At 40.5% G+C, this 17,292-nt stretch overlaps 1 long non-coding RNA gene across 2 annotated transcripts in view; it reads left to right on the top strand.

Moving 5' to 3' along the window:
• LOC102995311 (uncharacterized) overlaps positions 1-17,292 on the top strand; it is a 91,118-nt gene that overhangs the window by 3,518 nt on the left and 70,308 nt on the right. The window contains exons 2-4 of one of the 2 annotated variants that reach the window (XR_008619467.1): positions 12,817-12,930; positions 14,907-15,132; positions 15,864-15,908. This is a non-coding gene — a long non-coding RNA (uncharacterized lncRNA). Of the gene's footprint in view, positions 1-12,537; positions 12,931-14,906; positions 15,133-15,863; positions 15,909-17,292 lie in introns of those variants that run through there. The other variant, XR_008619466.1, reaches the window with a different exon arrangement.

Consider the following 17,292-nt stretch of genomic DNA (forward strand, 5'->3'; position numbering starts at 1 on the left):
GGCCATGGCTCACGGGCCCAGCCGCTCCGCGGCATGTGGGATCTTCCCGGACCGGGGCACGAACCCGTGTCCCCTGCATCGGCAGGCTGACTCTCAACCACTGCGCCACCAGGGAAGCCCCTATTAGCCATCTTTCAAACAATAGCACCTTCAGTGGCTGCTGACTTCCAGGCAGTTAGATTTTGATTGACGGCCTCAATACCTGAGTGGGGCTAATGTGTTCTAGACAAATATTGGTTTCTATGAAATACGGTCGGAGCAGTGGTCACCCATCTCTGGGGTAGGAGCTACAGGCATAGAGGGATATTAAAAAAAATTCTGAAGGCTGGCTTTGTGCAAGGCAGAAGTGACTTCGTAAGGCTGGCTACTTTATTGAAGGGAGGTGGGGTTTTGTGATTCAGATTAAGGACCACGTGCCAAGGCTTAGAATGCTGATTAGAGAAGGAAAAATGCGTCAGCCATGACTTTAGTCTGGCAGGCTCTAGACAGACATGTAATAACGACATTGCTGTACCCTTAAGCCAGTGACATGCTGAGGAAATCAGTTCAGTTTTGGGAAACCATCCTTCTTTCAAGGTGGATTTATTTCCTTCTCTGCAGTGTTTCCCATCTATGAAAGTTAATAAATGCTTTTTTTTTTTAAATCCAATATCTGGGTGAAATAAATTTTTAAAAGGAAGGGTTCAATGAACTTAGGTTAAGATGGCACTTTTCATTGTTTTTCTACAGTAGTGTTCTTGTGTTCTTTGGGCATTTTCTCTGTTGAGTATCCACATCTTGTGAGACCATGGAGCACTTTATGGGAGAGTGTGATGGAGGATTCTAATTCTGAGAAACACACCTTTGGAAACAATCTTTTGGTGTCCTCCCAGGCTTCAACATGTACAAGGTGAATGACTCCTTGGCTTCCTTGGGTAAATTTTTCCTGCCTTGACAATTGAATTCTCATGGAAACTTTTCTACTGTGTTTGTCTTCTTGCATTTATCAGAACGAGCAGTTCCATAATCGTCATCAATAAGCACAGTAGTTTTAGACACATGTAAATATTATTTGGAACTTGAGGAAATGAACATCCAGATAGGGTCAAATAATTTACCCAAGATCACATCATTTTATTTTATTTTATTTTATTTATTTCTCTCTCTGTGAATACAAGAGGCGCTCCATTGAAGAGCTTCCTTTTTTTTTTTTTTCTTTTTCCCTGAGGCCTTTCAGAGCATCTTGGTGGGAAATACCTCATTCCATTGTAGAACACAGTAGGTCTGACCCAGAGGCCTGAGTGCTTTTGTAAACTCAGCAAAAGTGATGCTTATTACTGAGGAATATTTGCTCTTGCAAAGGAGCTCTTAGAATAAAGTATTTTTATTTGTTTGTTTTTTAAACCTAATTCCTTTTGCGTCGTGAGCAATGCAGAAACTGAAAATGCCAAAGAGAGGAGGAGAGAGATCACAGAAAAGCTAAACTCCTCAGAATAATGAACCTAATTTTTCCACAGCCCAATTGCTGGGACATGAAGACAGGAAAGCTTTTACCTGCATGATGGAAAATGCCAAGCTGAAAGTGGAGTTATCCATTCCACTCCTGCTTGGTGGGAGGCCCTCGCAGTGTACACTTCTTTCCTGGCAGAGAGAGGAAGAGCCTGAAATACGGCTTTTCAACTTTATCAGCAATTGTGTTGGGAAGCTATGGTGAGTTGGGGTTTGCTTTTCAAGTGTATGATTACCATCTTTCTAAGACGGTCAGAGAGAAAGCTTTTTAGGGGCAGGAGGAGGGACAGATCTGACATAGCTGTCACTGTCTCCCAAGGAGGCCCCAAAGGGCTTGGAAGTCCATCAAAGTAGGAATTCCCAAAGTGCATGGTCAGGAAATTTCTGGACAAAGTTTTGTTTGGAGAATTGGACTATGAAATGACATTGACTGAATAACAGAATTCATCTTGCCAGGAGTCTATTATAGACAGGGTTATTTTGAATTGGAATGGCTTGTCAATCAATGGCTTTTCCCATTGTCCAGAAAGCAAAATGTCTCAGCTGTGTAGTATATAGTGTAGAGGTAGGCACACATGCTTTTTGCATGTGCCTTATACATCAGCTAGTTCACTTTTGTAACCCTAGCAGTTAGCCCAGTGGCTTGCGTAAGTAGGGAATTAGTGATGTTTGTTGAATGAATGAATTACTAAAGCGATTGAAGTTCTGATGTTGTAACTTCCTAGTTTAGAGATAGCTAAGTCACCCAAAGGTCTTTGAGCCTCTCTTTTCCTCTCATGTCTTCTACTAAAAATCTGATAATTCACGGTGCTTTTGTTGTTCAATACAGGAATCTGGCAACCGTAACATCTTAGCAATTATAAAGATGAACTGGATGTTCCAGAACAATTGATAACAATGGTGAGGCCACAAAGGCCTCTTCTGTGTGACAGAGAAGCAGCTCTAGGGAAGGACCCTGTTGGCTGAACTTGCAGCAACTGTTTGATAAACCAGTTACTAGAGACACTGCAGCCAGATGCTTGGGGGAGAAACTCATCTGTGATGTGGTTTTGAGAACCTTCTGGTTTTTCATGGCACTTCCTCCTCTGAATTCCAATAGCACCTTCTTTGTACTTTGCTTACATCACCTCACTTGGGAAAGAGCAAAGTGTTCGGGGTTGGAATTCCTGCAGTCAAGTCTGGTAGCTGTTGATTGTCCTGTTGCTATCGTGTAGCATTTTTTCTAAGGATTAAACAAGATAATAAATGGGGAAATCCTGGTCAAATCACAAAGCAACTTGCAGATAATAGTTGTGATGGTGGCATCTCATTTTATACTTAATTTTGGATAGGCCTGCTAGACTGTTCATTCTTAAAAGCAGGAGGCTATGGATGATCTTTTTGTGTGTGTGTGTGTCACAGGGCCTAGTAGGGGGACTTAAATAAAATAATTGAAGAATTGAATCAGTACCGTGATAGAGTTAACAAATGACTAAGCCTTAAGCTGAGAGCAATCTTTCTTTGCCAGTTCAAACTTATGGTCATAAGGAGGGGCCTTTAGGAGACTGGGGAGGTGAGGGGCATGTAGGGATGGAGGAGATGGGAGAAGGGAAAGGATATCAGAAGTCTAGGAAGGTATCTGTCATCCCCTCCTTCAGGGACAAATGGAAAAGGAAAGTCTGGGAGGAGACCTAGTGGAGGTGCTCTTGAGAACATAAGTGCCTTCTTTTGTGGCAGCCAATGGTGCATCTAAATGGGTCATGAACATTAGCATTGGCTCAGAAACCCCAGGCTGAGAAGCCAGCAGTGCCAAACGAGAGAAATAACCTGAAGGTTTTTTTTTTAAGCTACTGCTTATGAGGTCTTTTTTTTTTTTTAATTTATTTGGTTGTGCCGGGTCTTAGTTGTGGCAGGCGGGCTCCTTAGTTGTGTGGCTCACGGGCTCCTTGGTTGTGGCATGCGAACTCTTAGTTGCCGCATGCATGTGGGATCTAGTTCCCTGACCAGCGATTGAACCCAGGCCCCCTGCATTGGGAGTGTGGAGTCTTAACCACTGCACCACCAGAGAAGTCCTTAACCTGAAGATTTGAAAGAACCAAAACGCCCAATCCCCATGGAAGTGTGAAGGAGAATTATAGGTCCATTGGCTTAGAGCAGGTCTTACCTTCTGTCTAGCTAGGGATCAGAGGGACAATGGGAGAGGTGAGGACGCTCCATTGTTTGGCTGAACTCCATCTATATTGGAGGGCCAAATATGCATTTGGAAGATCTGGTGATTTTGTAAAACTGTTTGCAAGGCCATATGGATATGTTTTTAGTTGAAATGAGGGTCAGTGTGATCTGTTAAAGAGTCGGTGGCTTAAGTGTTTCTCCTGTCTCGCCAGGCAGCCCAGGGATGGTTTCATCCTTGTTGACAGCCGCTCCCTGAAGCTCTGGACTAGGCATTACTGGCTTTGTTAAGGCGTGTCCCAGCCTTGTCTGCCTGACCAGCCCTTTCCTCTTTCTCCTGAGTCTTGTTTCTTTATGTGCTGCATTGTCCTTTGTGTCTGAGGTGGGTACCGCTGCCTGGGAGTTCTCTCACTGTAGGTTTGGGTGTGGCTGCACAGACAAAGATGAACATGACTCCTGGCTGCCTCCCAAGTGATTCTTCCAGTGGCAGCAGAATAACACCTGTGAGAAAGTCATCAAAGGCTAAACAGGACCCAGAAGGAGTAAGTAGGTTCCAATGCCTCCCTGCCCAAGTCTCATTCCCCTCTATGCTCTCGGTACTCAACTCCTCTCACAAGATCATCACACCCATTTTTTCTGTCCCAAACGCTAAACCTTTTCTTGATATGAATCAATTCGTGTTGCCATCATTTTGTTGTGTTGTTTCTGCATCCATTTGTGTGTTAAGTGAGTGTCTTCTATCTTCATTTATAAGTCCACATCCATGAGGATTTGATTGTATCTATCATAATGAGCTTCTCGAGAGGAGTGAAAAAGGCTTATTCATGATCGCGTCAATGGGACCTGGGGATGGAGTTTCTGCTCTGGTACCGGCACATGGTTGTTGTTCAACAAAGATTCAGAAGATAGGAATTGAAAAATGCCAGGCTCATATGTGTGCCAGGAAAATGAGAAACACTGGTCATTAATCATGAGTGTGTTCATTAAAGACCCAGATGGAAATTTAGAGTGATCATGAATGCAGAGCTACTACTGATAAGCTGAGTTTCTGCTTTGCTTTTGACTCCCTTATCTTTGACAGGACCCCCATGTCAACTGGTAGTAAATGTAGGCTCGGGATCTATAAGATCTCTGAAGAAATAAAAGACCTAGTAGCCAAAAGTAGGCTCTGAATAGCTTATGTCTTTGGGAGACCAAGAAGGCTGTCCAGGAGTCAATGTGAAGCCTTGAAACTGTGTTGAGCAAACTTTTCCATCGTTTCTTTGCTGGCTCAAGAGTTCCCTCGTCAGCTGTGTGTTTCCCCTAATAAATCTGTTCATTATGTTGTGTATACATAGTTCTTTTAATTTCTGACTGGCTCAGTTACTCCTCAGAATGTTGTATAATTTCTATTGTGAATTGTTGTTGCTTTGAGAGAGACTGGAACTCATTTGCGTGTATACCTTCTCTAAGACAGTGGCACCCTAACGGCACACCACTAATTTATGACCTAAGTTCTTCTTTTTTTTTAAAAATCAGTGTCATCATGCTGAGGTCAGCTTCACTCTACCCCCATGGGCTATGCTCTTCTTTACTCAAGAACTTAAGGAATACATTAGGGACCCAGGAGGATAAGGGGACTCCTACAAATCCTGACTCCTCTCTCTGTGTCCAGAGATGGCATAGATGGGCTGAGTGTTTATAATCATGCTTATCATGATGGCCATTAAGAGAGGATTAACGTAAGGAGATTAAAAGACTAACATTTTAAGGAAATAACGCTTTGAGGTCGTTCTAGACATAGTTTGCTCTAGACCAATTAATACTGGAGAAATTATAGCTCACAAATGTCTACATTTTGATTAGCTTGAAATGTGATTTAGACCAGTTCAGTTTAACATATACTAACTGAACACCTACTATAAACTCAGAAAGTTTATTAGGCACTTGGTATGCAGAGCTGGATGACACAGGCCCAGTTTTCAAAGAACTCATCAGAAGTTTTGTTCGCAAGGATGAAGAATTCTACATTTAACCCTTAACATGGTTCTGAAAGAATCTAGATTTCAGACCAAATGTATATCACAGGCACTGCCTTTCTTCATATTACTGATTATTCCTTATTCATTTTTGTTTTCACTTTAGTGTTCTCATAGTTCCCATAGGATCTGAAAAATTGTTTACCTGGCCTTGGTCAATCTCCAGCTATTGTTAATTTACCTGAAGACTGCTTCCCTTTACAGGGGTATAAATATACAAATAGTTTTATATTAGGTTTAGAGAAAAGAAGATGTATAAGCTCTAATTATTACAATGTCAGATTCAGCAGTAACTTTTTTTTTTTTTAACATGTTTACCTGTCGCCGTGAAGGTCCATCCTCTCTTTTCGGCTAGTCTGTGTTTTCTTCCTTCTCAGATTCAGCTCAGATCGCAACTGTTTTCTTGGGCCTTTCTTAACTGGCCCAGGCCCTTTTCTAACTTCTAAAACACTGATTTGTCTGACTGTATTTTGGCACTTAATGTGTATTTTATTGTTATTATCTCTCATCTCTGTTCTTCAGTTAGCCCTGTGAGGAACTCAAGATGTAGCTGCATTGTGTGTGCTTTTGTGTTCTTTGAGCATCTAGCTTAGAACCTTGCACATAGTGTGCAGTTAACAAACAGCTCCTATTTGTTAATTGATTTTGCCTTTTCCTACGTGAGGTGTTGGTTACCCATATTAATTAACGCCCAAGGCAAAACATGACAGCTACATGTGCTGTCTAAGGAAAATAAAAATCAAAGCAAACTCTTGAAATCTGAGAGCCTAAAACCTCATCTTGATAAGGGAAAGAACAGTTTTATGAGCTCAGCCATCATTTAGCATTTTGGCTTCCCCTGCATGATCTGGCATGGTACCACACCACAGAAATATTTGTTTACTTCTTAGGACCCTGGGCTGGGGGCACAGTGCCACTCTCCATTGCCTGCTTTTGTCATTTTTCATGTTTGGCAATTGAAGCTGATCCAAATAAAATGTTATTTGCAAAAAAGTTAAAAGCAAAATGTTCACTGAAAAGACATTCTTCTTTGAGTAGGGAATATCTCTGTATTTCTTGTTTGGTTTTAACATCTACATTGGCAAATTACTGGTTTATCAATGCTTGGCTGTTCACCATGCAGCATCTTATTGGAACAATTAAAATGGTACAGGAGAGTCATGGCAGTGGAGCTGAAGCTGGGAGTTTCCTGGGAACCATTTAAGATACTTGGCAGATTTTGCCAAACAGGCCTAGGCCATATGTAGGCAAATAACCATGCATTAAAGAACTTTTTCAAATCTCCAAGTAATCTCTCTTGGACATCTTTTTTCTTTTGTTTCCAAAAACACAAAAAGAAAGAGTCAGTGCCACTGAGCATAAATCATCTCAAGTTGCTCAGGGGTGACATAATGTGGGTCAAGGTCCAGTGACCTGGAAAGATGGAGTCCAGTATAGGAGGAATCTCAGACTTGCCCCAACTTCCTCCACGTCGTCTAGCCCTAGTATGCTACTTCCTTCTGGTTCTGATATGTGTTATGCATAAGTTTATATCCTCTAAGACCTAAACCTGTATAAACATTTGACAACCTACAGAAAACCTTTTTTGGTAGGGTGGTGGGGAGAGAAAGCAAATCGGTGAATCCGACCCCCCCCGCCCCTTTAATACAAGGCCTCTGTCTCCATCCTTACTTTGAGAATCCTTTCAGCGTTGGAAAGCAGTAGGGTAGAATCCTAGACCTGTTTCTCTTCCAAGGGAAAAAAACTCTCATGGAATCAGAGGCTTTGGAATTTATTTGTGGCCACAGAGATAATCCTTTTTATAGGAAGAATGAACCAGCAAATAATTCCCAGCCTCGAGCATGCTTATCTCTTGCCGAATCCCCCCCTTTTTTCAAGTTAGTGTGTTCTTTATTGAGAAGTGTGTTTGCTTTTCCAGTGATTCTGTCCTTGTGCAATTGTTTTTTGTTGTTGTTGTTGTTGTTGTTTGACTTTGAGGTTCAAGGTTCTTGTCTGGAGGAGACTTGGGTTATTACCAAACTCATCCAAGATATGCAGGAAAGATCTCCGTTAAGTTAAAAGGTATTTACTTGCCCACAAGTTCACATTTGCATTTGCATCTTGGCCAGCCTTTGTTTCTTGGAAAGCGTTTTTCACACATGCTGAGCCTTGGTGGGAAAATATAAACTCCTGGCTTTGAAGGGTGCCATGTATGCAAATGTAAAAATGTGGTAGGATAAAATATATCTCCGTACTGGGCCAAGGCTGGCTTTATAATTTCTCATTTCAGTCGGCATCCATGGCTTTCACTTTTCTGAGACATGTAAGTACAGTGCTGGGTGGGGTTTGTGAGGATAGTCTTACCAGTGTAGATCTATAATCTGAATCAACCTGACCTCTGAACTTCCATTTTAATTCCATAGGAGATTTGAGCCTCAGCGTTTTTTACATTTTGCCTGTCAGGGAGCAGCTTGACTGTTTCTGATGGGATACTCTTACATTCCTACAGGGGTATAAAGGTTCTTTCAACACCAAAGAAATAGAATCTAGGAGAGAGGCACAAAGCCGTGGAAGTGGTTTAGGGAACCTTATTTTCTTCCCAAATATAACTGAACTACTGAAAGTGTGGAAAAAGGAAAATAACTATTATTAAATGGTATAATCTAGTCAGGTATTTTCAAAAGACAAAATGACCACTCAGAAACTTTGAGTTCTAGCCAGTCCTCTCAGGAAGTCCTAACAAGTGACTGAAAGTCTTGGGTGGAGCCATGGAAAATCACGGTCAAATAACGAAGTGTCAAAAAAGACCATTTAAAGTAACACGAGATGAACCAATGACACTGGTAAGCCAATTCTGAGATGAGGAGAGAATATCTTCATGCTACCGGAATAATTTTTCTGGCCACTGACTGTCATGTTCCTAAGTGTCTATATATTTAGGACTTCCTATGTTGCATTTGAATTATTCTCAGAATTGGGCCTTCAGTGTTGATCTAGGCACTGGAGTTCTGTTCATATTACTAGGCAATGTGTGGGCGGCACAGATGTCTTTCCTCTAGATTTCGTGACGTAACTTAGGGAAGGTGCCTAGCATTGTGCCTGGCATATAGCAAGTGCTCAATGCAGTAGTTACTGGTGCATTTCAGAAAAAAATCCTTGTCACCCAGGAGCCTATAGTCAAGTAAAGTAAACAGAAAAGAGACATGAAACTATTATTAATGATGCAAGGCAACATATGATTATGTATCTGTTTTTAGAGTCAGTCAGACTGAACATTAGTGGTCCAGAGAAGGGAGACATCAGTATGGACTTTGGCAGTGGGAAAGGTCTCATGGAGCAGAAACGACCTGAACTAGAACTGAGGTTAGGGAGAATTGGGACAGGCAAAGAGAAGGGAAATGATAGGCTAAGAGTATGAAAGTGATACGGCATGATGAGGGGCAGTAAGCCCCAAAGTCGGTAGGGTAGTTGACTAGATTTGCTGTTTGTGCACCAGATCCCTAAAAGGAACAATATTTTCCTTCTTTGGTTAGTCATATTCACATTTTTTTTTTTTCTTTGAATAGAAAAGTAGGCTTAGCCTAAATACCTTGGATGAGGCTGAGGTACCAACTTGCCTGCCAACAGTGCTTTAAACGGAGCAGCTTTCCTGGCTACATAAACTAACGCGAACTATCAGAAGGAGATTCTGTGCGTAGATTTCTCAGAATATCTGACCATTGTCTGGGTCATAGAACTGATATTCCAAGTACAAGTTAGATCATTTCCATTCATGGACATAAGCGAAATGCTTCTCTTTTAGGTAACTCATTTGAAAATGCTGTTTCCTGAGTACACATTCTTTATTTTATTTTATAGGGCAAATGTTATGTGCCCACAGCATAGGGTAGGATATCATAAAAGATACTTGTTCAGAGTTTAATTATTGTACACAAGACTCCAGCAGAGTGATTTCAAAGCCTTTTTGAATGACCGAATATTCAGTTTTCTGTACCCACAGCTGTCTATTCTTATGCTTTATGGAGGCCTTCCTTTCCTCTATTTGTTGAAGATATAAAACCACATCTCAAAACCCATGTAAAAATACTATAAAAAGCATCCATGATTAATAGAACGTTTTCTACATTAACTGTCTTAACCAATTCTATTAAAAGAAATTTTAAAGACTATCTCCCCTCTTTTTTCTCCTTCCAAGTTTTAGGGGGTGTTCCAAATATGGAAGCCTTCTGTCAGAATTCCCTCAGATTGACAGGGTGGCTTTATGATTGTGATATAAAAAGACAGAGGTTTCTCCTTTCCCCCCACCCCAAATGGTTGTTTTAACCATCTGACAACTAAAAATGTGCTTAAGAGCTTGGTACACTGATGAAAATGGAAGTCATACACTTTATCTGAGACCCTATCCATTTAAAAAACGACAGGAAACAATCAAGTTGCTTTTAAACTCATTATTATTAACTCACTGCTTGGGGTGTTCCTTTCTCAGAGGCTATACCTTGTCTGAGAATCACCTCCTCTCTGTCTCTCCGTCTCACTCTGTCTCTGTCTCTCTCAGCATTTTTTCCTCCACTCTCCTCCCCTCTGCTGACTCTTCCGCAGACTTCACTTTATTTACGAGAAATTGAAGTGACAATCTAACTGAGACGGTGATGGTCAGGTTTCAAAAAATAATACAGCACGTTGAAGAGAAACAATCACCAGAACTCAAGCACTTGTAAGAAGCCCAAGATAAAAGAGTCTTGTTTTCTTGGCAAGCCCGATAGATGTTCTGCAGTGACAAATGATATAACTGTTATCTTGACACCATACTCTCCCATGTTGAAACTGTTTATGAGAAACAAACATCATATGAAAAACAGATTGCCAGACACTAAGTAAATCACTATAAAGGGTAGTGAGTCAAGTATTGCCAGTTTTACCCACATTGTCATTGTTATGATGTAACACATTCCTGAAGTCTGATATTGTATCCAAATTTGGGCACAAAAACCTCCTCTTGATCAGTTGGCTGAAATTCCCCGCTGCATAATATGTCACACACACACGGAGACACAGACACACACATACACAGATTTGGATGCACACCCAACCTGAGTGAAGCACAAAGGACAATCCGGAAAGGATGGAATATTAAAAAGGTGTGCAGAGATTATACAAACTGTAAATTTCAGCCCTTGCCCAGGCAATAAACCCAATAATCCTCTAAGCTCTGCTAGCAATGATTAATAAACAGTGGGTGTGCTAAACATATGGAAAAATCATCCCATCTGGACCATTTAAAACTAGGACATAGACTTTATCTTTGTTTATTTCATCCTTAGCTAAAAGGCTTATTATGAATTGCAATAATCCAAGAAGCCAACCATGGAAGACAGACAAACTCTTTAGATAAAACCAAAAAAGCAAGTTCTGTAACCGAGGACCAGATGTATTTTTGGGTTTAGCCCTTGTACATATTTAGCCGAGCTTTTCAAGTGGTGAAGATTTGCATGTTTGTTTTGCAATACTAATGAATATGTTTTTGATTTACATTTTAGAAAATGGAAACTTTTATCTTCTTGGGGCTTTGTAACTTAATGACTTCCAGAGGGTGGCTTGGTGTCCTCTTTTAACCCTTCACCATGAGAAACGTATCTCTTTCAGAGGCCCAGCTCTCTATCTTCCTGAATGAAACCCCTAAGATAATGTGGTTCTGTCTTTTGTTGCCGGAATGGCAAGGGTTGAAGAGCTTTTGGCTTTCAATCTAGTGAAAACATATGTAAATGGCAAATTATTTTTAAACTAGCTTTAATGTGAATCTTGGGGGTATAGAGAATGACTCCACAGATGATATTTATATTAGATGAATAAGGACAACTCTTTTGGAAAAAACATTGCTTTGAGAGGTAAGATCTTGAGTATTGGTTCAATTTCCTTGGAGATAAAGATTGTTTTAGGAGGATGAGGAAAACGTCTTACTGAATTTTTTACTTCTGGAAGATATCCTTAGGAGCAGTTCTTTCTTCCTTTAAGTTTCTTTGAAGATGTTACGTGGAAAAATAAGTAAACATATTTTCCCCCCAAGACTTCCTGTGCTTGTAATTTGGATTCGACAAGGACCTTATCAGAAATGGAAAATTTATCCTTGAGGGATAACGGAGTATTTTAGAATAAGAGATAACTCGAGCTTTGAGCTCTCATTATTTGACAAATTGGACCAAGGAGATAGTTTTTCTTCCAAATTCTTCCAGTAGTTTTTAAAAATAGAATATGATAAAAGAATAAGTATGCCCTTAAAAGCCTGTGTTGAGGCCATGAAATCTTTTAAATGCTTAACTTTCTGGGACAAACAAGTAAAGGTGTAATATCACACTGAGCATGAAATGGGGGATGTTTTACATTAGTTCTACAGTGATTAGCTGCGTTGAGTTTCAATGGAAATGTGCTAGTGAGGGCTGAGTTGTCCTTTGATAAGGAACCAGTGGCGTTTTTATTATGTAATATCTGAAAGGCTTATGATCAAGAGTCCCTAAACCTAGTTCTTCGCAAGGGAAATCATTTCACCCCTAGAGATATTTTTCCCACCCAGACTCTCTTAATAACTAGTTTTAACTTTCCAGAACAGCTTTATAGTGTCGTATTAAAATTGGATACGTATTTGCTGTGAGTTCTTGGTTAGCAGGCATTTTCTAACACAATTTACTTAAACCAAAAAAGGTTGAAATGTGGTGTAAGAATTCCTTACTTTCCCTTAAAAATTCCTCCAAAACTTTCAGTTCTCTTCTATTTTAGACCCGAGAGAAAAAAATACCTAAAAAAATACCTAAGTGTATTTTTAAAATACCTAAATGTATTTTAAAAATAGTTATTTTTCTTATTATTCAGGATCTAAGCCTAATGGATATTTCTTTTAATGTGATCTTAACTTACGTGATCTTATTTTAAAATTATTTATTAATAATTTAGATCTTAATTTATCCTTGCCCTTCCTCTACTATAAAGAGGAAGGAAACAGGTAACCAATTGATTGTGTAAGCACTGTGTGCCTGGAAGTTTGTCTTTGCTATGTTATGTTCACAGAGGCCTGCAAGTAGATCTTGTTCCAGAGGAGCAAATCGAAGCTTAGAGAAGCTAACTAATGTAAGGTCACAGAATTAGGTTGATACAGACCCAGGATTCAAACTCAGTTCTTTTTGCTTTTCAGAATGATTTTCTCTGCCCAACATCATGCTGTTGTAGCCCTTGCATCTCAGAGTCATTAATCTCAAATCTCTTTTTTTGTTGGCGCTCTTCAAAATGAATGTGTCCAGCATACCAGGTACCTCGAATAATGTAAATCTGCTTGGGCATAGAAAACCAGCTGCTGGTGGGTTTGCTGGATGACTATTGTGGAACGGCTAGTGGGAGAGAGTTGGGGAAGAAGACCAGAAGGAGACATGGCGTAGCCAGGAGAAGAGCAGAGGTGGCCTTGGCCAATGGATCCTAACCTTGGTGTAGCATCCTTTGAGACTCTGATGGAAGTTATAGACCCTGTCCCTAGAAAATTTGCTAAAAATTTCAGGAATTTGCAGACCTGCTGAAGTTGCTGAGACTGACGGATTCTATGCTGAGTCCTTGGCCTTAGTCCTTGATACTCTAAAGTATGGTCCATGAACCAGCAGCATCAGCAACCTCTAAAAGCTTTTACAGGAGAAGGATCTCAGGCTCCACTCAAGACCTATCCAATTAGAATCTACATTTTACAAGATCCCTAGGTGATGCCCAAGCACCTTACAGTGTGAGAAACATTGGTCTAGTCAGGCAATGGTCAAGTAGGAATGAGAGTGTGAGGTTGACGTGTCAGAGGGTAAAGGTAGGGAAGATTGTGCTTAAGCAGGAAGAATGGGGAGAGAACAGGGTCTCAGATTTATCAGGAAATGGGAAGATGGTTGGAGACTGGTCATGGAGCTGTTAACTGTGGACATTTCTCATCTTCAGTCATGGTCAGTGGGTAGGAGGCACTTGCTTGAGTTGTCTGATTATTCTTATCAACCACCTACACTTACTGAGTTTCAAATGACTAGAGTAGTTTTTACATAACAGCCATAAAAAAAGTCATAGTTTAAAAGTAGGAAGTATTTGAGAAATGATGAAACTGTTTATTTGACTGTTAAGTCACTTAAACTACTCAATTTGAGTTTGTTTTGATCATCTTAAATTAGTATTGCTAATAAATGGCTTCCACATCCTATGGAAAAGTGGTTTGAACTATCTTCTTTTAATTAAGCGTTTTGGATGGATGTCCACACATTCCTTGCAGTTTCTGATGTATCCTCACGATCCCTGGGACAGAGTTGCAGGAGGTAGCTGAGCAAGGTGTCTTATACACCATAGCCATTCAGAGCATTTTTTAACAGGAGTGGAAGGTCCCTGTAGGGACTGGCCCTGGCACGGCAGCATCAGGGACTCTTACTTAGAACTTGGTCCACCCACCCAAAATGAGAACCTGGGTCATATAGATGGTGATTGTAAGATAGTTTTGCTGTAAAGGCACTTATTCACTTTTATTTGTTGGCCTTTTAAGCATGTGAAGCCTTAGCAAATAGTCATTAACTGCTTTAGCTTAAAGATCCCTTTGTGATACGACAGTGCACAAGTCTATAGCGTATAAGTGGTACCAGTGTTCTATTGGGAGCACTTCTTGGGTGGGAAGAGGACTTGAGACCCATCAAATAGTATAACTAAGCAAGATAAAGTATCTCTGGTTAAACTGTTTCTAGGTGCAATGGATTCTGGGGAAGACACAGCAGGGTTTTCAATAAGAAAGTAATTTAGGCATTTGGCATACATTCGTTGAGAACAGGCTCTGCTGCAGGCCTTGTGTGGGTGATGGACATACAATCATGACAAGGACATGTTCCCTACACTTAAGGAAGCCCAGTCAAGTGGAGTAGGTACTATGGGAGGGGAGGGGTAGAGTGCCATAAATGCGTATTGGAAAGTGCCCTTACCTAAATCTGTTGGGCCAGTGAAGGCTTCCTGAAAGGAAGTAAAGGAAGTGAGGAAAGAGACGTATAAGCTCATATGTGAAGTGGTGAGGGGGCGGAAGGGTGCCCAGGCAGAGAAATGGGATGTGCCAAGGCTCAGAGTAAGAGATAGGATGGCTCTGTCAGACAACAGGAAACGTGCCGACACCATTAGAGTGTATTGCCTGCGGATCTGGAATAAAACCTTAGGGCCTGAAGAGGCCTTTTAGGTCAACTAGTCTCAGCCCCCCAAGATGTGTTAACAGATGATCCCTCATTGTCTCTTCAGCACCTCCTGTGATGGAAAGCTGCCCAGCGAAGTCCTTCCACAGGGAGAAATGAAATCCATCTTTTCTGCTTCTCGTCACTGGTCCTGGTTCTGTCCTTTCTTGTCACCGGGACAACCTGAAGCATCTCCAGTGTTTAACAGTCACTAGTCAGTGACCCCAACACCCTTTTGGGGACTGCATTGCCAAAGGAGATGAAGCAACGTCCAACTGGACAACGGCATACAGGTAGCAAATATCGTACTTCATGCATTCAAATCCTACAATCTCCCTGAACTGCAGTTTTATATAGGCTCTCAGTCAATCATGATATTTCACAGAGGAAGTGGGAAGAGGCCAGCTATTTGGCTTAAAGAGCTCACATTATTAAGATTATATTAAGGATTCAGTTTTGTGTGAGCCTTCCTGTGAATTTCCGCTTCCCATCCACCAAGTCTTATACCATGCCACTGTTGTGCTGGCTTGAATTGTCAGCACACCTGTACTTTTTTAATGATTATGGCTACACCCTAGTGCCAGCTGGAGGGAAAGGTCACATTTCATAGTGGTGTAATTGGAGAACTGTGTTTCTTAGGAATAGAGGTAGCAGAGCCTTGTTGGAAAGTTTGAGAACATAGACCTAGTCAAGAGCCACTTACCTTTAGTAGTGAATCACTTCTTAAATAACTGATTGGATCTCGATTTCTTATTGTGACTGCTGCCTCATATAGCTAGAGGATTAAGCTAACAGAATTAGATATGTCCAGAAACCAAAGCAGAATCTGGGTCATAAGAGAGGAAAGAGCTGCAGGTAATTGGGTCCAGTGTGTAATACGGGGTCCATAACACACTTTCACACCTCCTGCATTTATGATTGAAAGGATGATTTTCCTCAGCAAGTGGCCCTGAATCATCTTTATTAGTTAAAGCCATGTTTGCTGTTCTAATAATAAAAAAGTAACTTCTATTTATTTCTGTAGCCTGCCTGTTCCCTAATGCAGACTGTTGATGGAATACAGACATGGGTAAGCATTGTCATAGCGCCTTTTACACTGTAGAAGTATGTCCTTATAAGAAAAGATTACATATGTAGAGTCACAATGCTTAAACTGTAGACATGAACTTGGTTTCAGAGGAGATGAAGTGACATCTAAAAGATGAAACATGCGTAGCATTTGAGTTTAGAAAATTTTAGTTTCATTTGCAGCAACACAGTGAAAATATCCAAGATCTAATCTTAAAATAAAACTTGGCTCTAAGAGGCATGTGTAATAAATTAGCAGATTAAAGTTGTTTACACCTTTGGCATTTTTAATCTCATATTTCTGCTTTAAATAACTTTCCTGGCAATTATATACTAGGGTTTTTTTTACCATATAATTCTGAAAGTTGCATATTAGACATGCTTTTGATATTTACTTCAACTATTTCTTTCTGCCTCTGACCGTAAGATGACTATTAGTTAAGGACAACTCACAAAATATTCTCATTTATGTTTGATTTGCTTTTCAAATGAATAAATATGAAAAAGTACTTTTCGTGTACATAAATAGTATTTGGTAAAACTATTTCCTGTTTCTTTTGAAAATGCCTTCATAAGTTGTTACTTTGATACTTTGAAATAATAAATATTTAAATTAATTCAACACATTTGAAGAAATATTTATGGGAGTCTCCGGTGAGTTAGACATGGTCCTACATCCTGCAGAGGATATCAAACTGAGGGACACATTCTTTAGCCCTACAGGGGCCTTACAACCTTGCAGACAATTCAGGATAGATACTCAAATGATTGTGGTGGAAGGGCCATGAATGAAATTCAAAGACAGTACTGTGAATCCAAAGGGGGAAAAGGTAATATCATTATGTGCTACAAATATAAGATTTTTTTTCATATTGGGACATCCTCATCAGATACTTTCTTGAAGAGACTTTTCTTGACCTCCCCTAAAATGTGTCTGATTTCCTCGCTCTTAAAGATCTCCTTGTGCTTCCTTAAAAAAAAAAAAAAAAAGCTTTATCGAGGTATGTTTCACATACCATGACATCCACTCATCTAAACATCCATCCATCTGTATGTTTCCGTGTGTGTGCGTGTGTATGTGTGTGCTTGAGAGTGTATGCATGTATGCACGGTGTGTGCACTAGACTAACCTAGGTCTGGACTTCCTCTGAGCACACCGCCCTCCCTGCAGCCCTGTCTGGTCATGGCTCTTTTCCTCCATCACCTCCTGGACCATTGGTCATGAAGGTGTATTTGGGTGTCTTCCTAGTTCACCATTTCCATTTCCAGACTGTTCATTCTCCCTCCCTCTTCCCTAGAACCCTGCAGTTTTGACTCCCTTGTCATTAGACAACCCCACCTAACACCTTCTTTGTCTGTGGACCCCAGGATCACTCCTGTTCATT

Source organism: Physeter macrocephalus, chromosome 15 (assembly GCF_002837175.3).
Source record: "Physeter macrocephalus isolate SW-GA chromosome 15, ASM283717v5, whole genome shotgun sequence".
Classification (NCBI taxonomy): Eukaryota; Metazoa; Chordata; class Mammalia; order Artiodactyla; family Physeteridae; genus Physeter; species Physeter macrocephalus.